The sequence below is a fragment of the Zonotrichia albicollis genome, chromosome 6 (assembly GCF_047830755.1).
Source record: "Zonotrichia albicollis isolate bZonAlb1 chromosome 6, bZonAlb1.hap1, whole genome shotgun sequence".
Taxonomy (NCBI): Eukaryota; Metazoa; Chordata; class Aves; order Passeriformes; family Passerellidae; genus Zonotrichia; species Zonotrichia albicollis.
In genome coordinates, this window is record NC_133824.1 from 34,794,903 (window position 1) to 34,820,774 (window position 25,872).

Genomic DNA, 25,872 nt, shown 5'->3' on the forward strand with positions numbered 1-25,872 from the left:
TTTTCCAAGTAAGTGCTCATAAATGGATTTATAGTAGTAATTCAACAGTAAAAATAATCTTGAAATCATTATTATGACATCTCATCATGCAATCTCTGCAATATTTTGTAATTTTAATTTATGCCATTGACTTAAATAACAATTATATGTATACATAAGCCCATACAGACACAACCAATGGGTTAAACTTAGAGGCTGGGAAAGAATTTGAATTTACTTGCTGCAAAATGACATTCTTTAGTAGAGTATGTAGAAACTGTCTTTAAACAAATGAGCCCATTGCTGGGTATCAGAATCCAAATGGGAAATGCTATTTAGTGGTTAGAAAAAAATTGTCTGTATGGTAAGGAATAGATTAGGCTGCCTCACAGTGACTGAGCAGAGATAATAGAAGATTATATGAATGTGGAAATAGCAATTTCCAATGGGCCTTGTAACCCTTGTAGCATGTATCTGCAAAGTCAGAACATGGTGGAATGGTTCTAGCTTCCCTTGCTAAATAAAAGATGTGCTCCAGATATTTGCCTGACTGAACCTTGTGCAACCATAAGTTTGCTGACTTTTCTGCTCTATTTAGGTCAGGCTATTTAAACAGTTGCACTAACAGAGATGGTTTAATTTTGAACAGAGATGCCCCTGTAGCCAAATTTCTGAAAATAACAGTTCTAGCCTCTCAGTTTTGTGGCATCCTCTGCACTATTTTATTTGACTTTCCAAAATAAAATTATTTTAAATCTTTAACTTTTAAAAAACCTCACCATAGAATCATAGAATCATATAATATCCTGAGTTGGAAGGGACCCACAAGGAATTCCTCAGTCTGTCCATACTTCCAGGGTTGCCCTGTTCCAGATGCAGAATCTGGCACTTGCCCTTAAACTTCTATGATTCTTGATTGCCCAGCTCTCTCATTTGTCAGGGTCTTTCTGCCTTTGAAGGAGTCAACATCTCATCCCAATTTATTTTTGTTGGCACGTTTGCTTAGTGTACCTTCAAGTCCCCCATCCAAGTCATTTATCATCCATGCTCTGCAGGAATCTCCTGGGCAGTGTGTGCCTGGCTGTCTTTCCGACAGAAAGCAGGATGGCTGAAGCTCCCCATGAACACCAGCGTCTATGAGAGAGGCTCCTTCCAGCTGACTGTAGAAATCTGACTTTCTCTTCCTGATGGGGTGGCTTATAAGAAACACCCACAGCAGTGTCACTCATGTTGCCTGCTCCTGAATTCTTACCCATCATCTCTTTTCTTGTTTTTCATGCAGCCCTAGGCAGAGCTCGATATAACCCAGCTGCTCTCTCCCATAAAGAGCAGTTTCACCACCTCACATTGCTGGCCTGTCTTTTCTAAAAAGTGTGTAGTCATCCATGACAGCATTCCAGTCATGTGAGCTATCTCACCATGTCTCTGTAACTGCAATGAGATCATGGCCCTGCAACCTCACACAGATCTCTCATTTTTCCTGTTCTTTCCCTGTGCTGTGTGCATTGGTGTGCAGGCATTTCAGAGAGGTAATCAAGTGTGCAGATTTCCCACAAAGGGCGCAAGAGGCTCCACCACAGCCATACACACCCTCAAGGTAGTTTGCCTTCTGGATCTTGTTTTGGGAGGCAGATAAGGAACATTTGTCACTGCTCTGGTGGGCCTGGCTTATTCCCCAGCTGGATGTGAACACTGTCTCTTTGGATGCACTGCCCTGAGTCCTTCAGTTTGAAGTCTGCTTCACCAAGCTGGCCAGCCTACTGCCAGAGATTCCCTTTCCTCTTCTAGACAGGTGGATGTATATTTGAAATATATTTGAAGGCATGATTCATAGAGTTGGAAGATAGTGTTCTAAATTAGTTGCCGACAATAGAAAAGAATGAAAGAGGTTTATCTGTCTTTGTCAATGATGCAAGATTAACAAACTCAACAGCTTCCCTGGGGTACCTCGAGAGTCTATTTGGTTGTGCAAAGCTTCAAATTTTTCACAGTACTGTTAAGCACAGGACAACAGAGAAAGTTGTCTTGTCAGCCAAGGTCCTGTCTCCAGATATATTTTTTAACAAATGATGGCCCGAGCAGCCAGTTGGACTTAAAGCTAGAATCAGATTTTCAAAACTCAAGAATCTGAAAATATGGCATGTTATTGAAATAGTTTTATTGATGAGATGATGATCCACATGCTTCAGAAGTTGCTTCCACCTTGTCTTTTGTCCAAAGAAAAAAATTGTAGAAAATTGGAACACACAGAATTATGACAATGATTCCATCAGGACTAGAGTGGCACCAGAAGTGCTTTCATCAAAAAAAAAAGTAAACAAAAGAAGACAGACATGACAGAGGGCTCTCTGCCAGCTGTGGCAACCTGCATATTTCTCTGCTTCTTTGACCTGCCTTTGAAGAGGGAGACTTCAGTTATGTTGCTTAATTGTCAATGATTATTTTATGAATCCTGGAGTTTTTATTAAAAAAAAGTTGCCTACAAGTTGTTCTGCTACAACTTGAGTTTGAAAACAACAGAGAAACAAGGGTAAACAGAGAAAAAGGTAAGAGATACCTTTCCTGTTATGGATTCATCCTGTTTTCTTGCTGTTAGGCACTAGAAGGATATCCAGTTCAATGTTACTTCTCTTAAAACTGGTGTTTGTACTCACCATATCTCTCAGAATGTTGTCTTTAATAACCTGGACTGAATATTGTCTAATCCTTTGCTACTTTACAACAATGGAAAGGGTGAGCATAATACCACCACATCAAACGCATGTTTCCTGTACACATTTACACTCTCTTTGTAGAGTAAATGATAACATATTGAGGGTCTTGGTTCAAATTTTTTTCTAATCTTCTTATACTTTCTTTTTAACAAGCTATATTTAAAGCTGCATTAAAACTTAATTTTTGTGTGGCATTTTCCTTCTATCATTATTTTTCACCTGGTTTTAGTTATGAAGAGTTGTAGTTTTGAAGATTTCTTCGAAGAGCAAGCACCAAGTCTTAGTTTTTCTTTCCTTCTGTGTGAGTGGAAAAGCCTGACAGCCCTATACATAAAGATGAATGAATGACTTATAAATAATTTGAGCAGTGACTGCTGCTCCTTTATCATTGTTATATCCTTTTCATTGACTAATGTGGAATTGCAGGGAGCCCTGTATATAAAAAGAGCTATGTACTTTCATCTCTTTAGGCAGTAGAGCACCTAACTGCTAAATATATGTGCATTCAAACACAAAGAATTATGTAAAGATGTAGAATATGCCCTAGGTGACTTGTTTAGCCGTAAGGACTTGTCATTTCTTTCAAAGAGGATGAAAGACTGTGATGGGACAACAAACACACTATCATTCAGATAGAGAGCTCACCAATCCCACTGACTGCAGTACTCCTGGCAAGTTATTGTGTCAGTTCTACAGGTGAGCAAACTGAGATATGAGGGTGACATTACTAGAGAAAAATCTTATAGCGTCTCTGCATGTTGCACAGTTCATTTGACTTGAGGGTTTTTATGATGGACAAGCAAGAATGAGAGGTTACTTTTGAATATTGGATTAGCACTTGCCCAAGAATTTTCTGTACTATTGTCTCTTCCTCTTTCCTTAACTAGGCAGACCATGTTTGAGATGTATTTTTGGGGGGACCTTAAAAAATACACATATACTAAGAGTCACCAAGCTTTCTCCCATAGGGATAAATATAATTACTGAACATGAATGATGTCTAAGGAATTTTCATTATGATCTATGATGTGATAGTGAATAACAAAAGAAGCACTATTAGTTGCCTCTTATCATCAGATATTGCTGTTTTCTTTGTACAGAATGGCCATTTGTCAGCACTTAACAGTGGAACTTCAGAAAATGTGTTCATATGATAAGTAAGTTGCAGGTATGATGGGCTTTTCTAGGAGATCATTATAACACTTGCTGGGAAGCATGCACAGGAATAAGGTTTGTCATGAGTCTCTGATGAAGTGATATGTCATATGTTACACCAAAAGCAGATGGTAAGTCAGTCACACCGTATCCATCATCACTTCTGATTCATGAAAGACTGAAACAGCAGATATCAGACAAGAGTGGAGGCTCATGAGCTTCCATGCCTCTACTGCTAATTCTTATTTCCTGAGGACAGGCTCTGCAAGACATTTCATCTATAGCCTGCCAACTGCATATAGAGAAAGAGGAAGACACACTGTATACTTCAACTTTGAAGAAGGTTAAAAATGTCTTTTCACACTTTTCTGATGTCCATATCCTGATAAAATATTATAATATACTGTCTATAATTTTTTTCTGTTACAGTCTTTATTTTCATTTTGCATGAGAAAGGGATTTTTTCAAGTTCCATGACTGAAATCAAGTTACTCCTTTCTTCCAAGTGTCCTTGTTCAATGGAATGTTAGGAGACTCATCCTAATAATTTTCCCAAGAGTAGCCAAAGAACTGCAAAATGCAGCTGAACTGGATAGCATCAGCTGTTTTAAGAACTCTATGGCAGAGACAGCGTTGCTCAGAATGACCCAGGAAATTTCATGGATTTGTCTCAAGACAGACTATGAACCACAAAGGTCACAAATTACTTTGCAACATCAGCTTATCTTGGAAAATACAGGTGAGGGAGGTTGAAGTTCCCTTAGTTCCCTGCATTGTCTGCAAGTCAATTGTTTTTAAGAAAGAGAATGAAGGATGAGAGACTCCCATTCCTTCCCTTGCTCCAGTTTATTTTATCAGGTATAACATATTCACCAGTTCAGGCCTCCTCATCTCCAGTGTCCAGCACCTGGAGAAGATGCAATCAAGACAACAGGAAATAGAAGTTGCTACCTGGACCAAAACTGTATAAATGAACATAATGAGATCATATTCCTCTTGTTGGGACAGCTGCACAAAGACATGGGAAACTCATGTCTCAGCTAGTGGGTATTAAATATTGGGACAATAACCCATTTTCTGCACTGATACAGTGATATATTGTCAACGCTTTGTTTTCACTGGGAGGTATTGATTCCCCATAAGAGTTGGTGTTTGATAGAGTTCAGATTTTACTTCATTTTAATAAGTTTTGATTATATTTATTACAGAAACTATCTTTCTGGTGCTTTTGACTTCAAGGGAAAACTTTTTAGGCATAAAAGTACTCCCCAAATTCTGTATTACCTCCTTTTTCTTCACAAGTAGAATCTTTGTTGCAGACACACTGCTCAGTTCTTCCATGGAGAGCTTCACAGAATATATAGGAGTATTTCTAAGAAAGATCTTGACAACCATGCCATGCATAGAAGCACACAGGTCATTGGCTCTTTCAGTCTCAGTTAATAATGTTGTATCCCTTAGAAATTTGCAACAGCCTGCTTTGATAATTGCTACAAGCCTTTAGACGCCAGATGGGTCTCTCTTAGGAGGGATGTACTTTCCAATTCTTAACAAAAAGGACTCCACACTTCATTAAGTTGGAAAAGACCACTCTCCCTCTCCCAGAGACATTATTAATTGGCCATGCTCTGGCAGGACAGCACGTCCATGGAGAAGAGAGCAGAAGCTGCTGAGAAGCAAGCACACCTTATAGAAATAATTCCAACCTTAGTTCTTCACAGGAAATTAAAAAGTTGTGTTTTGTACACACAAATTATACAGCTTTGGAGTAATTTATTAAGACAATTATAGTTATTCCACCACAATATTTTTTTTGCCTTCTGTAAGTTAAAACCCATACAGACTATTTTTCCTCTCTGCTCAAGTATCTTGTGCCAGAAAACAGTTGAAAAGAGCCATGTTATGGGGGATCATTCTGGAGGGACAGTATGATAGCATACCAAGGCATACACAATGCTCAGTTTTCCATGCTGTGGCTTAGAAACAGCTTTTTACCATCAGATTGAAAAAAAAAAATTCTACTGAGCCCTTTCATGCCTTAGAGTATCTTAGAAAGGGAAACCAATTACCAGAAAGGGAAAACAATTACATAATTATGACCTGGTTTGCTTACCTGGCAGTGATTAAATCCTTGTGAAGGTTTTATGGGAGTGATTCTGTTTATTTCTTTAGTCAGTCTCTAAGTTATGCTTACAGTACACTAGCTGCATATGTCTGATTATTTTGCTCCTAAAGATCACTGGTTTACTGGAAATAATTTTCCAGGAATCAAGCAGAACAATTTTTATTCCTGTGAGATAAATCACAATAGTGTGAGTACCAAGGACATCCTTATAGATGTCAGAGCTCTGACAGTACAGATATTGAAACATTTGTCAGAGCAAAATTATATTAATGATGTGTTCCATCATTTATTCCAAACCTAACCACTATTTGTCTTTTATTTTTGTAGATCTGCAAAACTGCAACTGATTTAATAAAAATTCCTCTTCTTACCCTAATACAGTGTCATTGTCTCAGAACAGCAACTAAGGGCAACACAGGCACTAGCTCAGTCTGCTCCCCACTCTCCTGTGACAAAAAGAAATGTAAGAATGGAAATCTTGTGCATTGAGATAAGAATAATTTAATAATTGAAACAAAACAAAATATTAACATTACAATAACATAAATAATTTTAATGGAAATGAGAGAAAGACAAGAAATAACACTTGAGAGAAAAAAGTGGTGCACATTTCAGTTGCTCCTCACCAGCTGAGTGTCCCTGAGCACCTTCCAGACAACTCTCCCAGTTTACATACTGGGTGTGGCATCCTATGGGGTGGAAAATCCCTTTGGCCAGTTCAAGTCAGCTGTCTTGGCTATGCTCCCTCCCAGCTTCTTGTGCACCTGCTTCTTTTCAGAGGCTGGGAAACAGAAAATTCTTGACTTAGAAGAAGTGCTACTTACCACCAAAATCTCAATGTGTTGTCAATACTATTGTCCAAAACACAGCACTGTACCAGCTACTAAAAAGAAAATGAACTCTCTCCCAACCAAAACCAGGACAGGCAAACCACGCGTTCTAAAATTGCACATTCTGGCATACAAATCCTCATCAACCTCTCTGATCTAAAAACATGGCATGACAAATCTTCTCTGATATAAGCTTATGAGATTTTAGTTCTTAAATACTCCTTTCTCACTCTGTTTACATCCTCCTGTTTGTAGGAACAGACAAGACTAAACATAAAGTATATGAGAAATTATTTTTTAAATATGCAAAAGAATATCTGATGGGCTGAAGACAGCCTTAGGAATTCATCAGAGCCTGTATTTATCAAAGTAGTTAGTGACTTTGACAGCCTAGCTGCCAGAGGGGTGACCTTTTGCCTCATTTTCACAGATCCAATTAATAATTTGGAATCTATGTGAAAGGAAGATGATCAGAGTAATGTTAAATCTGTACATACTTTGCTCAGACTGTGTGTGTGTTCTTAAATGGAGAAAAAGACTGTACCCTAATTTTTGTCTATTAATAACGACATTTTTTACGCTAACTGGGGTTAAGAATTTGGCATCTGGACCCTTTATTCTCTTTAGTGAAATATGTGAGATTGCCCATCTTGTTTATAAAATAAGGGCAGATGGGCTGTGTCAAAACTGAGTCTTACAGATTAGCAAAGCATAAAGTGCCATGCTCTGGTAAATAAGAGTGATAAAATAACTTCACTTTTTATTGATATTCCACTGTTCTGGAAAAAAAAAAGCTATTAAACAGGAAAATGAGAAAGTTTGTTTTTCTCTCCCAAAACTTACTGCACTAGGCAGACCTCAAACAAGACCAACAGGGAAGCTTGGTTCATAAACTGAAGTATATGATGCTTTATTCACTGTGAAAAATTGCATGGTGCCTTGAGACCTCTTGTTGATGTATGCAGAAATCTCTGCCTCTTAGAATGAAGATCATGCACATCATGGTACTGTGAGGAGTAGGTGAGTTCCAGCAGAACAATGCCTCTAGGCTTGTGGTACAGAAGAGCAGGGAGAGGGAGAGTTGGCATATAAAGAACAAAAAGAGAATTAGTTTCTCATCTCCCATTTTCAGTTATCTGGTCTTACAGGTGTGACCTGATAGAAACAAATGTTTAGTTTGCTGTCCTGAATACTCTTTTTCTTTACTCATCTGTCAGATGGGTACCAAATGAAGACACAGACAATAGATAATGATCCATCCAAGCTTGAAAGAGCTTTTCTCAACTTGTGAATAATAGCTCCTGTGGGAGCTGTGAAGTGGAAACAGGGATGAAAAAAGTGAGTTGCTGAAAATTTTGGTAGAACTCAATATATATCTAGCTCTCCGACTTTCAAGATTCAATTTTCTCTAATAATTTTAAAGCATAAACACACAAATTGTGCATTCCTGTAAATGACATTTCCTTCTTATTTAACTATTCAACAGGGTTACCAGCCAGGGAATGATGGCAAAAGCTGTCTTAAGTCACTAGTACCTCTACAGTCTGGTGGCAAGAGACAAAGTAAGCAGCAGCTAGGACTGGATGGTTCATTTGTTACACAGTTATCTTTGAAAGTTTTCTCTAGCCTAGCCAAAAGACTGTCATTCTGTAACTTGTAGTTCTTCTGAAAGCAAGGAAAACCAAAACCCCCAACATTTTTCTTATTCTGAAAGACTCTGCACAACATGTTTGACCTGTCAGCTAAGACTCTTTGGAACTGAAAATATGGCCTTAAGGACAAGGAAGACACCTTCCCTTGATTATATTCTGTCTCTGTCATAACAAAACAAGATTTTTACTGTTGAGTTACAAAACAAAGTCAGGTTTGGGGGAGCTGTCTTAGTATATTTTGACAAATCTCTTCTTTCTTGTGCCAACTAAGGCATCACAATATAAATTAGTTGCTCCAAACAGCTTACTACCGTAATTAACTCTGCTACGCTCTAGGGTCAGAAATAGCTGGTTTATAACTGTTGCAAATCAAACTGCTCTGCCATCCAAGTAGTCACTTGCCAAGAGACCATGACATCTCATCCTTTAGATGGATATTGCTTGAAAACATCCTTTTTTATTTGTCCCTGTGAGGCTGAATGGGCATCCACTATAAAATTGTGATGAGGGAAATGGGAGTTGAATCATTGACGCATTTAACAATGCATAACCTTTATTATTCTGCTCCCAGGAGCATTGAATTTGCATGGCTTAGCAATCTGCAAGCTGTAATGACAGCACTTAGGACAGCCATCAGTAGCAGCAATAGAGATCCAGTGAGAAGAGTAGACATAGCCCAGCTTCGGAACTTCAGAGATATTACGGAGCTGTTCAGCCACTGGGTAATAGCCCCTAATTCCTTGGACATTCTTTGTAAGACACCATTATCTTTGCTATAGCTATATGCTTTTAATATGGTTATAATGTGTAACAATATCAAGAAATCCAAGGGATCTGGCCATTATGTTTTCAGTACTTTCTATTTTCCATACTATGCTTTATCTAGTTGAGAGGTAAGAGAAAACCACGCTGTTTGATAATGTAACTATGTCTGGAACAAGACATAGTTACATTACTACCTCTGGCCCAGTGGAACAGCATGTCAATCAGTAGATATATTTTTTTATATTTTATGATCAGATGCATATAGAAAGATAAAGTTTAGCTACCATTCAATCAGGCTAAAATATGTAAGTGTTTTTGCTCTAGCTAAAGTAGTTAGGTATTTCTAATATTCTTAAAGCAAATTTATTACATATTGGTGTCCATTAGATGGTGAAATATTATTTAACCTATTGGAAATATACTGCATATGAAATGAAAGTTAAATAATATTTTTTTCTGGCTCCATTTAAAAGATTTTTAGATTCGTTACAGTAATATATTACATGAAAACATTTTGTATTTACTTATGAGCTGAATGATTTTGATTTCTTGGGGTGATTACGGCAGGCAGATATGTCTGCGAGCAGGGTATTTTCCCTTGATCACTGGGCAGGATTGGTGACACTAATTTATTGGGGACTAATTTTCCCCAATATTCTTGTCTGTCACTGAAAAGTCATAGGAGGTGATAGGAAAAATCCTCATGCTTTGCTTGAGAATAAAAAAAATATGAGATGTGCAACAGGTGGTGGTACATTCAAATACCTTCTTTCAGAAAAAGATGGTTATGAGCAATGGTTTATCAGTTTCTCATGTCTAAACCTTATCAGAATAAGGCAATGATGTAAAAGATCACTAATTGTATCTGATGACAGAAAGGAGCTGCTGATTATAAAGGAAAGAGGAGGACAGGAAGAGGAAATAGGAGAAGGAAAGCTGACCAGGGATTAGATAGACATCACAGGCAGAAAAGTTGTGGGGTGAGCACATGCTGCCAAACAAAATTGTATTCCAAAATTCACAAACAAACACAAGTTATGAGACAAGTGAAGTAGATTATGTTTAGTATTCTTACAGCTGCCTGGGGTTTGTACTCTTTCAAATGAATAACTGTGTGTTTTAAATCAAAGACTGACCTTTGATTTTTAATCAAAGTTATTTTAATGGAGCATAGAAAGCAAAGGCAGACTGGTGAGTTTACCAGAAAATATTATAAATATTCTAAGTAACTAGAAAGCATAAGGAAATGTGCTTATCTTGTAACAGGTAACTTACCTCCTTATACTCTGATAAAACTTCAAGCAATGGATTATGAGAGTGTTCTGCTTGGAACCGTGGAGAAAAAGGGTCAATGATTTAGGAGTTAGATGATATGCACTGTCCAGTAAAAATCCACCAGTATCTAAGTTGTTACAATGGAATGCTGTTTTACTTATATAAATTGCATTCATTCACAGAAGAAAGTAAATAATTTCAGTGTATCAGCCTCTGGAATACAACCAAATGTTGCTCTTTAGCTAAGGCATCTATCACAATGAAAGGGTAATTCAAAGCAAGATCCCTAAATATGTGCAGGTTGGATTTTCTTTGAATTATTGTATTTAGAGTAGGTATGCAGTGAGAAACTATATGTAGATTAGGAATTCAGTTTGTGTTACTGGAAAACACTGTAATAATTAAAAGTTATTAATAAAAAGCATTTTAAAATAAATTATGCTGGGTTGAAATGTAATTGTATAGCTTTGTGGATATTGGGCTGAATTTAAAGTTATGTGTACTGGAAATTTAATGACTCCTGACTCTTGAACAGGGCTGCACTAATTAATCAATTGGTAATTACAGCTGTGATTAACAGCCGTGATCATGACTGGTAACAAGTATTGATTAATTCCCCAGTAATTCTGGCACAGTTTAGAGTAAGAAGCACTTTGCAGGATGCAGGAAGCATGATTAACAAAAGCAATAATAAAAACACTTCACTCTCATTACAGAGCTGTCTTGGGGGAACAAGATTTGTGAAAGTGGGAAACCTAGGTAGATTCACAAAGGTAAAGCAGCAAAAGATTGCCTTTATGAATGAGAATTATAGGGAAAAGTGGGTGTATTTTTTCATAATGATAAATTTGTTCCAGACTTACAGTCGTTATGTCCCCACTGCTGAAGTCTTTTTTCATAACAATAGTGTGTTCATTTTAAACTGGACTCAGAAACTTTTTATTCCCATAAAAGATAACATTTACACACTTTGTAAAGTGCCATGTGAATAGAGGCTCATTTTCTACTCCTACAAAGAGCTACTAATGACAGGCACAAGGCAATGAAATATACATCTGCTAACCAAAGCTGACAATTTCATTTTCTGACAATATCTTCAATTTTACTTTCCTTGTTCCTTAGCAGAACTGAAAAGGAAGCTTTTGAGAATGTTTGCAAAAAGCAGGGTATTTCAAACATATCTATTCAAAACCAAGCTCTCAGTTTCATATCATCAAAAATAGGTAGATATTTATGTTATCTACTGGCCAGATCATTGGCATATACAGCTGGGGGCCAAGGGTCCTATTCCTTTACAGCTGGCACAAAGATTTTTACCTAAGGCATCTCTGGGCCAAGTGCAGAATGAGCTTGAATCTGGATATATGCAATAAAAATACAAAGCCTTCTGGTTAGCTAAACAAACCAAAAAAAAAACAAAGAAAAAAATTCCCACAAACAAACAAAGCAACAAAAAAATAACATTGCTGTAAATATTGAAAAGTATGCAGATGGAAAGAAAATTTTTCCTAATGTGTCATTTATTGCATATCAACTTTGGGCACCATTCCTATGTACTATGAAAGAAAAGCGAGTATGAACTGTGATATTTATCCCCTGGAGAACTACCAGCAGCAACAGAGTGTTTTTTTGTAGTGCACTTCTATCAGTTGGGTAAGAGAAAAAAATCAGTCAAAATCAAAAACTTCTCTCCCAATTTCATGATCTTCCCATGCAATTTCGAACAGAGACTTCTGAGTCAAAATAATTGCTGTACTCTCAACTCTTGCCGTTTTATTATGATCTTTGTTGTTTATTATGATATTAAGTTTTGGCTCAGGAAAGTCCAGTCAGCTGGATATATGAGTAGTAAACCATTTAAAAAGAAAACAATATTTGCTAAAAGCAAAACGAACTTACTCATTCCCTTGATTTTAAAGATTAGTATGAGAGGCACAGGTGGATGGCATGTCATAGGTGACTTTTACCTTTGAAATTAGGAGACAAAGCATGAAAATAAGTTATAGTTCTAACTTCTAAGCTTATCCCATGATTTCTGAACTACTCACCATTTTTATGAGATATTGATATGCTGTTTAAAGCAGCTATCACAAAGAAAGTTTCTGCTTCTAGAGGTCTTTTGTGTCTTTGTAGATCCCTTTGTCTTTGTAGAGTTCTCCTTCAGCAAAATCAGATATCCTTGTACAATCCTGTAAAATGGGAGAGGTCTTGACAATGTTGTCCTCTACCCCCAACTCTTTCTATGATCCCAAAGTAGTGTTGCATGAAGGAACGAAATGGGTGAGGGGAGGGGGGAGACAGAGGGACTTTTTCATATGTAGTGAAGATTTTTCCACCAAGGCAGTTTAAATGTAGTACAAGTGACTAAATTTAGGCCCTCCTCAATGAAGCCTATATTTAAAAACTACCAAACACTGTGAGTATTCACATTCAGGACCATGTAAGTGGTGATCCAGTATCGAAAAAACTAGGAATCAAGAGCAGATGTGGCTGGTTCCTTTATGACCAAATATATTTTATTTAGAAATTTTTGTTTGTAAAAAATTAGGAAAGACAGTTGAAATCACTGTTTGGTTCCTGAATATTTATATGGGTGGCTAGTTCCTGCTGCAGCTGGGATTCTGAGGTCTGTGGCTCACATGTCCATCTGCAAAACTTAAACTGTAGGTATGGGCTGGGAGTCCAGGGTTCTTGACAAAGCATCTAGAAATGGTCAGAATCTGCCTGAGGTGAGGCTTTTCAGGTTATGTAGCTTTCCCAGGTTTTCTTCCTTTGTGATCTGAGCTGTATCTTGGGATAGGCAGCTAGGATGTGTCTCACTCTGGATCTGGTAACTCAAGATTTTCAAATATTTGTAAACTCAGCTGCCATCTTGAGACTTGTTGCAGGGCTTTTGTTCCTTTTGCCTTCGATTAGGTATGGGGAGTAGCTTAGAAATTAGAAGCACTAGGAGTTTTAGTTGAAATTGGAGGCCTTAGGCTTTGGATTTCTACACTCCTTTGTTTAAGCAAACTGCAACATTTCTACAGTTTTTTTTTGAGTTTTGTTTCTCTATATTGAGTAATTATTATATTTTTTTCCTATTTTTTCAAAACAAAGACAGGCTTTTTTTCCCTATAAGATCAACTTTTCTTTCAGGGCAGACAACCATTCAACTACCTCTGCTCAGGAAACCTGAATTCTACTTTTACCACCTGGTTAGATGATGACACCTCTGTTTCAGTTTCTTTATTTCTAAAACTATATCTATGATAATCCTGATTCTATTTTATTGTATCTTATATATCAGACCTGAGCTAAATGCTGCTTGTACATCATGAGTGAGTCCAGTAAATTACATGCATGAATATTTGAGGGTGACATCAGGTTCAGATTTAGTCTGAGAACAGGGGATTTAATTTCCTCCATACAGACAATTTTCAGAGATTTGATTGTCAGAAGAGAAATGGACAAAAATCCTACTCCTGATTACTTTAAGCATAATATTTGCTTAATATGCATCAGAAAAGTTCAGATCAAAAAACCAGAGGATTCAGAGGTCATACAAATGAAGAGTATATGTATTAAAGGTATATATATATATATATCGAGGGTATGAAAATATCTCTATATTCTAGTGACCACTACTGATTATGGTTTACTGCATGACAAGGTTTCTTATTATAAAAATAAATCTCATTGAATCACTTCTAGTACTGTTGTGAGGAGCAATGAGCAGGCTGAATCATGGTAGGTACAAGTTTAATTTTTCTGCGGTCCCCTGGAATCTTTTTGCTTTCATGTGAGGGATTAGCACATCTTTTTCCATATCATTTCCATCCATCTTGCATTGAAACACAGGAAGGAAGGGGAGGATGAGGGTGATCACCTCTATATCAGGTATACACAGCAAAGCAGCTAAATTTGGCCAAATCCATAAATTTCCTTAAGCAATTTCATTCCCAGGCAACAGGTAGTATCAATCAGAGTGTGCTTTCATATGCTAATATCTACAGACTTCTCTTTCAGAACAGGCACAGTAACAAGATCTTTACAGACAGCAGAGGGGAGAGGACAACAGATTAGGAGGAATTATTTGATCTGAAAGCATTACAATTTAATGAATAATTGTAGAGTTATACTTTGCCCACCAATAAACATTCCAGGCTATGATTTAGCAAGTTTGAGAGACCTTGTTATCCAGTTAGTGGTACAACTGGAAAATTTGAATCAACCTATTTTCCAGGAGTTCTACTCTTGTCATTAGTCTATTTTATTTTTATTACACAAAGGGGATTTCTTTATCTACATGGTGTATTATGCACCACACAGAAAGGATATCAGGTCCAAATGCCTTCTACCTTCGCTCCCAGAGAGATTCAGAATCCAAAGCTGGCTCTTCCCCAGAAGGTGACTGTAGGAAAACAGATAGTATGCATATGCATGTAAGGATGCACTTTCTCTATGGAACCAATCTGATAAAACTGCCAGAAACAGAACAGATAATTCATATAGCATTTTCTTATGTTGTCTTTTTCTAGTATCACAAAAGTGTGCATTTGCAGTCTTAATTGTGGGTAAATAAACCCACAAATAAATTTTGCTGTTTAGCAAGCGTGTAACCTTATTTATGAGTTGTATATGAATACAGTTTATTTGAGTTGCATATGAATACAGTTTATATGGCCCGCAGGTGCCAGGAGGCTGCAGTAGTTGTCTGCATTGTAATAATGTGAAGGCAAGACATCACAGAACTTTTCTTTCATATGCTGGTTTGAAACAAAATGGGCACCAAATGATCTGTATTTCACCCTGCTCTTGTGGTCATTTGCAATGTAAGAAGAATCAGTGTGAAGAAAGACAGAGAGCACACCAAAGCCTGGAAAGGCAGCAGACACAAGCAGCTGTGGAAACAGAACATGAAAGGCAGGAGACCTACACACATATTGACAGGATCTGCCTATAAGGAACTGCATATTGTGTGGTGAATTTATCTCATGTATATGGGAGAAAGAAAAGTTTGCCTTCCTGACAGGAGGGCAGGAAGAAACACCAAAAGAGAAATTAATGTGAATATTTTCTTCCCAGAAGATAGTCTATCTCAAAGGAAAAAACTATTTACTATTCTTAAAAACAGCTTCTCTTTTGTGTCTCAGCAGGTAAAATTAGAACTTGCTCACACTTGAGGAATATTTCTAAACACTGAAATATATATATGTGCTTCATGCATAAAATTTTCTACCTAAAGAAGTGTCAGGAATAAATGCATAACTATAAATGTGGATGGAGTTCACCTTTAATGCTATTAAACTCTATAGGATGAAGGTCATTCAACTCAGTTCCTCATTCTCCCTATAGTATGCCTACATCCTGTTCGTGACATTTTTACAGTAAAAACCCCCAAAACACTTAGAGTAATTAACCTTGAAAAATGAATAGTATGAGGGAAACCATGACTGATGCCATGGAGTGTATGATACAACAAAACATTACTATTTTCTAAAGCTTTTCTTGTATTTTTTAAAGCTGGCAGATTATTCATAGGAATGTGCTGACCACAATAACATCCGCTACAAAGCAATGGAAATTTGAAGGCATCTTTTAACTGAGGAAACATCACTGTGATTTGCTGTCAATTAGAAGCCTGCAGGGAGATTCACAGAAAGATCCCATCAAGAGGTAACAGTTTAATAAAAATTCATTTAATTTTTATGTAGCTGTTCAACAAAACCTTCTAATTACCTCACAACCATGCAGTTAAATTACATCAGAAATGATAAAACCTCTCAGAGTAATATATAATTAAAATAGTCAATCAAATTTAGAAGAAATGTGTTGAAGTTTCTTGAAAAAGAAGATGAATCTATGAACCTTCTACATAGTTCTTTAATAGCTGTGATAATGACATAGATTCCACTTATGTGATTCCTTTTTGACTTTATGGGCATTGAAGATATTTACTTATTTTCCCTGAAGATGACACCAAGCTTAGTGGTTGTTGTTGACACACCTGAGGGATAGGATGCTATCCAGAGGAACCTGAACAAGATCAAGAAGCGGGACGTGGGAATCTTATGAGGTTTAATAAGTCAAAGTGCACGGTGCTGCACCTGAGTCAGGGCAACCATGGGTATCAACACAGGCTGGGGGATGGACAGATCAAGAGCAGCCTGGCCAGAAGGACTTTTGGGTGTTGGTGGATGAGAGGTTGGACATGACCGGGCCATATGACCAGAAAGTCAAATGCATGAAAAGCAGTGTGGCCAGCAGGTTGAGGGAGGGGATTCTGCCTCTCTGCTCTGGACAGACCCCACCTGGAGGGCTGCACCCAGCTCTGGGATTCTCAATCCAAGAAGAACCTGACCTACTGAAACAGTCCAGAGGATGCCCATGAAGATCGTCCAAAAGCTGGAGCACCTCTCTTAAAAAGATAGACTGAAAAGGTTGGGGTTATTCAGCCTGGAGGAACGAAAGCTCAGGAGATACTTTATTGCAGTTATACAGTACTCAAAGGGGCTCTATAAGAAAAATGAGTAAAAAATTTTAGCAGGACCTGTTACAATAGGACAATGAAAAGTAGTTTTAAATTAAAAGAGAATATATTTAGTTTAGATATAATCTTTTTACAACAAGAGTGCTGAAACATTGGCACAAGTTGCTCACAGAGGTGGTGGGGTGGATGTCCCATCTCTGGGAACATTCAGCAGCAGGTTGGACAGGGCTCTGAGCAGCCTTATATAGTTGAAGATGTCCCTATTCATTGCAGAGATGGTGAACCAGAGGAATTTTAAAGATGCCTTCTAACCCTAAATATTCTATGATGTTATGATAAGTTGTTTTAGACCCTGACTAGAACTTGCAAAAACATAAAACCACCATCTGTTTAGCTAGAAAGAATATGGGTTATAGCATAGAACAGGAATGGAGGAAAAAATCTCCCTATTTTGGAATTGTTGCCCAAAAATTTGGAATTGAAACACCTGGCTTTGGACAACATCATTAAAAGTCATGGAAATACACCTTTTTAATACCTAGGTATCTAGATTCTAGATTTCTTTTGTCTCCTCTGTTCTCAGTACAAAACTGCCAAGTGAGCAGCACGGGGGCTGCCCTCAAGGGAAGGTGAGCGGACGGCCAGGCAGCACAGGGACCTCTCTGACAAGGGCTCCATCCCATGGGGGTCCAGAGTCAAGCCAGGGAGTCAAGTTTAGAAAGCTGGGTCAGGACTGGCAAGGTACCAGGCAGGCATGGCACACCCATGGTGCAGCTCAGTCAAGGATCAGGGGCCAGGGCATGATCTCAGCTGCAGTTCTGGAGCCCAAGAGTGTAGGGAGCACACTTGGAGCCTTAGGGTGGGGCATCTCAGTTTTTTCTCACAGCTTAGCTGTTTGCACAGAAGCCTGGCTCAAGGTGCACTGTAGCAGGGCAGACCCCAAGGACTGTGATCGAAGAGGGGAGAGGTTGCATAAGAAGACTGAAAAAGAAGGTGCATGCAGGCTGGTCAGGGCAATTAGACCCTGTTGCTGCACCCAATGCTTTCATATCTCAAATATGTGTCAAAAGGTAGTTTGAGTACTTCCAAAGATGGACAATAAACATAAATCAGCAACTTGCTATGCTTCATCCATACATTTATCCCTAGAAATGAGGGAAAATAAAATGAGCTGTGACTTTTATTTCTGTAATAAATGTAGGTATTGCTTAAGATTCACCTAAATTCCAATTTTAATTCTTTGATGGCTATTTATAGTCTTCTTTAATGCATGAGTAGTTAGACAGAGATATATGCCAGTGCTTAATTCTCCCTGTGACTAAATGATTATAATATAACTCACACTCCATGATACACTGGTGTATCCTACTGAATTTGCCAAGCAAAATGCATGTGTCTGCAGAGAAGGATCAAAGCTGCAGATTCACAGAATTGTTTCATTTAAAAGGAACCTCTTTTAAGAACGATCATCTGTTCATATCCTTTCAAATACCCTAAATTTGCTTCCCAATAGAATAACTTTAATCAATGATGTTTTTCTTTGGGAATACTAATTTATTGGTTATCTTTTGTTTGTGCAAGGTTCTTGGTTTTTTCAACTTTTACATCTGTTCTTGGTTTTATTATGTTCCCTGATCAATTAACAGCGTTCAAAGTTTTTTTCACCTGTACTAGGTACTCAAATGATGAGCCATCCATCCACTGGGATAGTCTTTTGTACATTTCCTCACACAGTTGTGATTTTCTCAATAGTAATGCACAAAATTTTCCCTCAAATTTCATTAATATTTTCAGATGGATTCATATATTGATGTGCTTTCTCGTCTTGAGCTTACTTCTGCATACATTTGTATAATTAAACTGAAGAAATTTTAATTTCCAAGTTGTGAATACAACATACAGAAGGAGAAGATTGCATTGACTGTGGAGCTACTGCTTGTACAAATGCTTGTATAATCTCTGAGTAGATTAAGCTACTACACTGCAAAGAGCAATTAACATATCTTTATTTTGCATGTATACACTGTTGAATTTTTTGTGTCTGTGTTCGGTAGCTTTCATATCATACGTGTAGAAAAATGAATTTGTATAAGTAAATTTCATAAGGAATGCTTGCTTTGTGCTGTTGTCTTTGGACAGAGGTAAAAAGGCAAATGAGAAAAATAAAAGCAACAGTAGCAAAAGATGGATACTGGCAGCAACTGAGATTTGCTCAGTGGGTGAGAGTATGTTGCTAGTAATGCCATGGGTGCAGGTTTGATCCCTGTACTGGGCCATTCAATTAAGAATTGGTATTAATGATGCTTGTTGGTCCCTTCCAACTCAGAATATTCTGTGATTCTCTAACTGAAGCCAGAGTTTGTATTTAGGAAATGTTAAACTGGCATAATTGAGCTCCATCCAACCCCGTTGTCTGACAGCTTTGAGATGTCTCTTCTCCATCCTCCATGTGAGGTCCTACAACAACCCATTACCCTGTTGAAATCCACCAGCTGTTTCCTGGACAGGGAGGGAAACACCGCCAGAGTAAAGGGATTAGGCAGATGGTAGCTCAGTGCAGAAACACAGGTAAGGGAAAGAAATGCAGTCACCATTCAGATCAACAGAAGAAATAGAATCAGCAAAATCATAAAAGACTCATGAGATGATAGCACAGGAATTGTATTGCAGACACAAGTCTTGAATGTGTGATGTGTGTGATGATAGCAGCGGCTCTTAACTGTGGCCTAATTTCACGTGGTATGTACTCAGAACCATGATTCCACAGCAGGATCATGCTGTGGGTCTTGCCCTCTGTACAGTCACTTCATGTTAGTTCAGCTAAGGGTTTTCCCAAACTAATGCAAGTTAAACTGTGGAAAAAAACCCAACAAAACAAAGCAAAAAAAAAGCCCCATACTAGAAAAAGCAAGAGTTTTATCAAGTTAACTCAAGGTCTTTATTTGCTCCCTACTTTGTGTTTTTGTAACCTTTTTCATATGCAATACAACCCTGAAAATGTCCAAAAGTTTTCCAATGGTATCTTTATTTACACACAACACCTCTGAATTGGTTATCATTACCATCACAGAAGGATCCCAGTAAACACACCAAGTATCCTCATGAATTTTTCCATTAACAACTTAGTGAATGATGTCGCAATGCAGGGTTAGCTAATTACATTTTTAATTATTCTCTGAAATTAAAGTTAGTTATATTGAGAATTTATTTAATTTAAATAGTCAAATCATATTTCATGTGCCTACTGTAGATATTTTCAGAACTTCCTACTCTTTGCTCCACCACAGACATAATTTACAGGAAAGTTTTTGGTGCAATTTCAAGAAGAAAAGCCAGAATATCTTTTCCTTTTCTGATGATAACCAGCAGCCTCAGCTCTCTGCACTTTTAAAGTGGGTAGGTAAGGAATGTTTGTTATTTAGCACAATATGCCACAGTGACATTTCTTATCATTACAGCACTATAGGACCAGAGGATTCATAAATAGTATTTGCCTCCTGGCAACTTTATTCCATGATAATATCCTTTTGATGCCGGGGCTGTGCTTAGTTGAAAGAACCCCCAGGCTATCTCTGTACTTCCAAAAGTTGGGATACTGCTTCCTGGAGAAGACTAACTAACTAAGAATTAATAAACAAAACATGCACCAAAACCAAGAGTAACATTAATTAATGCATTTATTTGGCTGTAACAAAAGCAAAAAGATAGCTTAAAGGTTACAAGAGAATCAGAAATGGAGAATACTGTCCCACAGATTATCTTCCAGCGGTGTATAATTACACTAAACCCCTGAAGATAACCAAGAAGCACTTCAAAACTCAGGACTTATTATTCCTGTTTCCCTGAAATTCTGCATCCATATGGTTCTTTCTGAAGGTTTTGATTTACTTGACATCTTTGAAAATTAGACATATTTAGTATAAAATCCCTTTTATTGTTGCAAAGACAGAGACCTTTTAAAATCTGCCATTTGTTTTGACTTCAAAACTGATACTATTTATTAACATTTTCAGAAATGTTCAGACAATTTCTAAAGGAAAAGATTCATGTCAGATTTCTAAGAAAAAAGGACTGGGGATGAATGGCAGACCAGGAGCAGGTGCAAGAAATGAAGCAGCTGTGGAATGAGGCATGGGGAGCTGAGCCAAGCTGAACACTGCCTCCACAGCTGTCTGGAAAAGTGATGGTCCAACACAGACAATCTGGTTCTGGGGTTTTGTCTGTCATTGTTTTCCAATGTCTTGGGCTTGGGGATGAGAAACACTAGCAGTGGGAACAGCCACAATCCTGTCTCTGTCTCAGTCGCCACGTAGAGCTAAGTTGAGGTGGCAAACAACATTTTAGGGAAAGAACCTTCTCTTTCTATATACTTTTTTTCTTAATATTGTTGCTGTAACCGTGTCCTCCTTATTCCATTTGTTTGTTTTCAGTGAATCGTTATCCCAACTCAGAGTCTCTGCCCTTGTCCTTCTCTTACTGGCAGGGTTGGTGGGGAAGGGAGTGGATAATTTGGAATTTAATTTCTGTGGCTGTCTGTGTAACAACATGAGACTTAAATATGTGAGCGTCACCTTGACATAGGTTCTTGGAAGGCCTTGTAAACTGTAAGGTGTGATGACCACCCCAAATGCACTGAAATTGATGCACTCTATACAAGAAAACATTTCTGTTGTACTGCTGCTGGTTTCAGAACCAAGCATTTACACATTTAAAAAAAAATTTCCACATAACATACTTTTCTTTTGTTTTTTCCTCACATGAAAGCTAGCAAGCAGCTGCTATTCATGCAAATACACTTGTTCAAAGGCAAGGCAGGCTGCTTCAACTGATGACTTAAAATAAACCCCTGAATTTCCTGAAAATATTCTTTCTTACTCCATTAAATATACAATTGCTAGGGTTTTCTTTCCTTTTTCTTTTCTTTTTTTGGCAGTGCTTTGTCCCTAGTGAATATTAAGGTGCCTCCTCTCATGAAACAGAGGAGCAAATCAATACAATGTCTTCATTTGTTGTGTGCATTTGTGGCTATAGCAAACCTAAGAGTGTCTTGGGGCAGCCTCAAAGCTTGTTTTCTACTCAAAGAAAAATTGCACGTGACAAATATATGCCTCTGAGGTTTAATTATCCTTCTTGGTTACCTCTCACAAGAAAAATAATGTACTGTAGCTCTCTGAGTTTTTCCATGGCCAAATACCTGTACTTGTTGCTTTTTTTCTTGCCAGTGGTAAATAGGTCTTTAAAAATGAATTGTTTCTCCTTCCTTTTTTCCCCTGTGCTCTCAAGAGTTTCTCTCTTCTGCACAGATGTGCAAATGTGGTGATGAAGCCTAGGAGAAAAATTAATCTAACACTCCCCACGTCTGCTTTTCAGTTGATGTATTTATGTTTGCTGTCTGCTTTTTCACTTACAGGGATGGAAGTCTCAATTATGGAATGGTTTTCTGATCCCCATTGTTCTCCATCAGCTCTTTCTTTCACTGGGCATCAAATTCTTCTTTCCTTCTTAGCTGCCTTATTTCTTCTTAACATTCTGCTAAAATAATTTTTAAAAACCACTAAATTTTTCTTGAAATTTAGAGTGGAAGCCTTACATCTGCTGCAACCAGCCATATTAGTAAAAAGCTTCCATCATCTCATTTCTGTGGAGTTGCCTGAATCGTCTTAGGAATAAAACCGCTGGTGGGGCAATTTAGAACGAGGTATGTCCTCATATTCTGTGATACTGTTGAGCAACTGGTGCCTTCTGGTTCTTCTCTATCTGGTACTTCTGAAATTTTTACTGAATATACCTTATTTAACTGCACATTTCCCATAGGATAAAACTTGCTTCACCGGCATAAATTAAAAATGAAATATGAAAATCAACCCTGCCATGTTGTGAGGGTCTGATGCAGCATCTTTCACTCCCACGACATTTGTTATTCCAACTGACTGGAATCTTTCCAAGGGCTCTGCATGGAATTTTTCCAGCAGCACTGTGAAGGCCAGGACAGAGGCCTCATTGATGATCTGGAAAGGAAGTGTAGATTTTGGACCAGTTTTCCAACTCTTAACATAGGCTGTGCTGTGGAGATGCAGACTGTTGCAGAGGGTGTGCATTATGAAATTGTGAAAGGACTGGCCTTCCTATCAGGAATCACAAAAACATAATTACCCCACATTTCTGCAAAATAAATTCTGTGTAGTTTTATGAGGCAGAAATAATTAATATATTTTATCCCACAGATTTACTGAGAGAGTAGTTGACTATGTCCTGTGTGATCATTAGAATAGCCAGTCAACAGAATTCATAAGAAGTAACTTTCTGCCATATTTTTCATTCACACAAAGAGTTTTAATGGTAGAAGAGATGTTAATTAACTTTGTTCAGTAATATTTTTGCTCATTATCTTCACCTGTAATGTTAAATGTAGAGATAAGAAGAGATTTAAGATTCTCAGCCCACCAGAATGATGATAAAAGACTAAAGCAAGTAACATCTCAGGCAGATTATAGCAGGAAAATTAGGGTCTGGATTTTGAAACCTTTTCTTATCATTTTTTTCTTTTTGGCCTAGAGCTACCAGAGTCCTCTCCAACTAATTTTTACCTAATTGCTTTTTCACTACTTGTGGAATAATTTTAGTCTTTGCTGGATGTTTTCCAGCCTCTCCTACCAGAAGTGGCTGAATTATATATGCTTGGAGAGAGAAATGAAATGAAAATATCTGGTACTATAATAAAAAGTATCATGAAGAAAAGCTTTTTACTCAGGTGTTTTTAGTGTAGAACGCAGGATGGATAATTTTGGTTTGCTAATTAATGACAGCAAGTTGCCCATGGCTCTGAGGCCAGCTGAGTGTGGTGGCCTGCTGGACAGGAGCATTGACTGCAGTAGGAACAAACAGTGGAAGGCATCAACCCTGGGCACTGTCACTACCAACCCTGTGGCAGCACCAGAGCTGTGCCCAGGACACTGTCACCTCACTGGGGCCACAGGCTGTGCTGCTCCCAGCAGGGACCAGAGAGGGTGAGGTCCCAATGGGGAGCAGGGCCAGGGCTGGGTCACTGCTTTGCAGGGGCTCCACGGGCCCAGGACAGCGCAGGCACCAAGGGCAGAACCCTGGCTTGGGCAGCCATGCTCATTGCCAGCTCCTCTGGCTTCCTTTTTTTTTTTTACAGTTCTCCTCTCCTAGAAACAACTAGGTACTTCAATGTTTCAGAAACAATATTTCCATTTTTTTTTTTCCTGGAGGGAAAGGATAAACTGTAATGATGTCCAAGGTTTAATATGACATTCTGCTACTTAGCGATTGCTTTCTTTATCTATATAGTGCTTGGATACACAAACTCCATTTGCAGCTCAGGTACATATATCTAGCTGTATTGTTTTGATCTTGCCTCATGAGAATGGTGTTTGCCAGTGAGTGTCAATTTGCAAAATATGTTGTCTGCACTTCTTGAAGAACAAAGCAAGAACTGATTTTTGAATTATATTTTTAAGCCAACTATAAAGGTCTATTTTTTTAACATTAATTTCAATGAAGTATCAGAGCTTAAAGGATTTAATTATCAGTAAAAGTGGAAACATCCCATAGAGAACTTATATTCTGGATGATCTTTCCCACATGTTCTTCAGTAAGAACAATAATTTTGGGACTTGGCTGGAAAATGGATTATACTGACAGAAAAGTGTAATTTTTTAATATTTGCTGAGGAAGATCATGCACCTGAACCACATGCCACTTACATCAATAGAAATACTTTTCAATACTTTTCAATTGTGTCTTGCTCTGTTGGTGTTGTATAGAAAACGTGGAATGGCAGCATGAGATTTGGAAAGAAAGATAAAAGGACACTATAACAAATGGACTGGTTAAAAGATAAGTTATATACAAACACTTTGTACACCAAAGTAGATGAAGAGTTATCTATTGAGGTTTAATGAGGTTTTTTTAGCAGTAATAAAGACTTAGGATAGAAATTTACCCTGTATATCAAGTAATCACTTCTTAATCACAGAAATTTTTTAGTTGTTAAAAACTTTAAGGTTTTTGTCTCTGTGTCCTTTTAAAATCACATAATAATGGCATGTCCTTCAACACATTTTGTGTTTTGTTTTTAGGTTATTTCCAAGCATGTGGTAATTTTCAAGGGTGCTGTTTATGAGTGTCCTAGGCTGGATCTCCTGGGTTATTGGTAACCCTAGTTTGCTAGAGGGCTGTTCGTGAGTGTGCTGGACTGCTGCGGTGAGTCTGCAGCCATTTCACTCAGCTGCACTGTGTTCTAAGATTTCATGTATTCTGATACACAATTTCACTGGGTTTGCAATATCTGGAAAGAAAGGAAGGGTTTGTGCTTACACAGCACAGGTTAAGACATAAAAGGTGCAGTGGAAGACTTGTAGGTGCCAGGGATCGCGTGAACAGTCAGGGTTGCTTGTCATATTCTATCAAGTACCAGGGGCAACATGGATGAGGTCTTTACTGTGGTGGTGGAGAATCTGATCAAGCAGAATGCCTTGTATTGATGCCTTGAGAGGCTATGTAGAGCAGAGGCTAGACAGAGTTAAAGGAACAAAGTAGGTATTTATTAAAAGGCCTTCAAAGGATACTCCTTGGACTGTACAAGAGCCCGGCTGAGGCTACACCTGGGATAGACAATGGGTTATGAGTTTTTCACCCTTTGATAAGTTTTGGTCCATGTATATATTTGGGTTAATTGTCCAATTACAGATTCACGTTATGCAGTCCCATCCTCCCAGACTGCTCTCCTCAGTGTGCTGTTGTTAATACTTTTTGGGACTGAAACTGTAATGGTGTCCTTGGTTCTCAGGTTGGAAAAGGATTGCTTTGTTTAGACTAAAACTCGAGAGCATCCTGAAAAGATTCCTTATCACACACCCTAAAGATGTATGAATGCAGTAGC

The 25,872-nt window shown here is 37.9% G+C and overlaps 1 long non-coding RNA gene across 2 annotated transcripts in view; it reads left to right on the top strand.

Moving 5' to 3' along the window:
• Positions 1-25,872, top strand: part of LOC113459559 (uncharacterized) — a 216,679-nt gene that overhangs the window by 108,809 nt on the left and 81,998 nt on the right. Inside the window, exons 6-8 of one of the 2 annotated variants that reach the window (XR_012580841.1) lie at positions 16,001-16,153; positions 22,544-22,665; positions 25,070-25,193. This is a non-coding gene — a long non-coding RNA (uncharacterized LOC113459559). The remainder of the gene's footprint in view (positions 1-16,000; positions 16,154-22,543; positions 22,666-25,069; positions 25,194-25,872) is intronic. The other variant, XR_012580842.1, reaches the window with a different exon arrangement.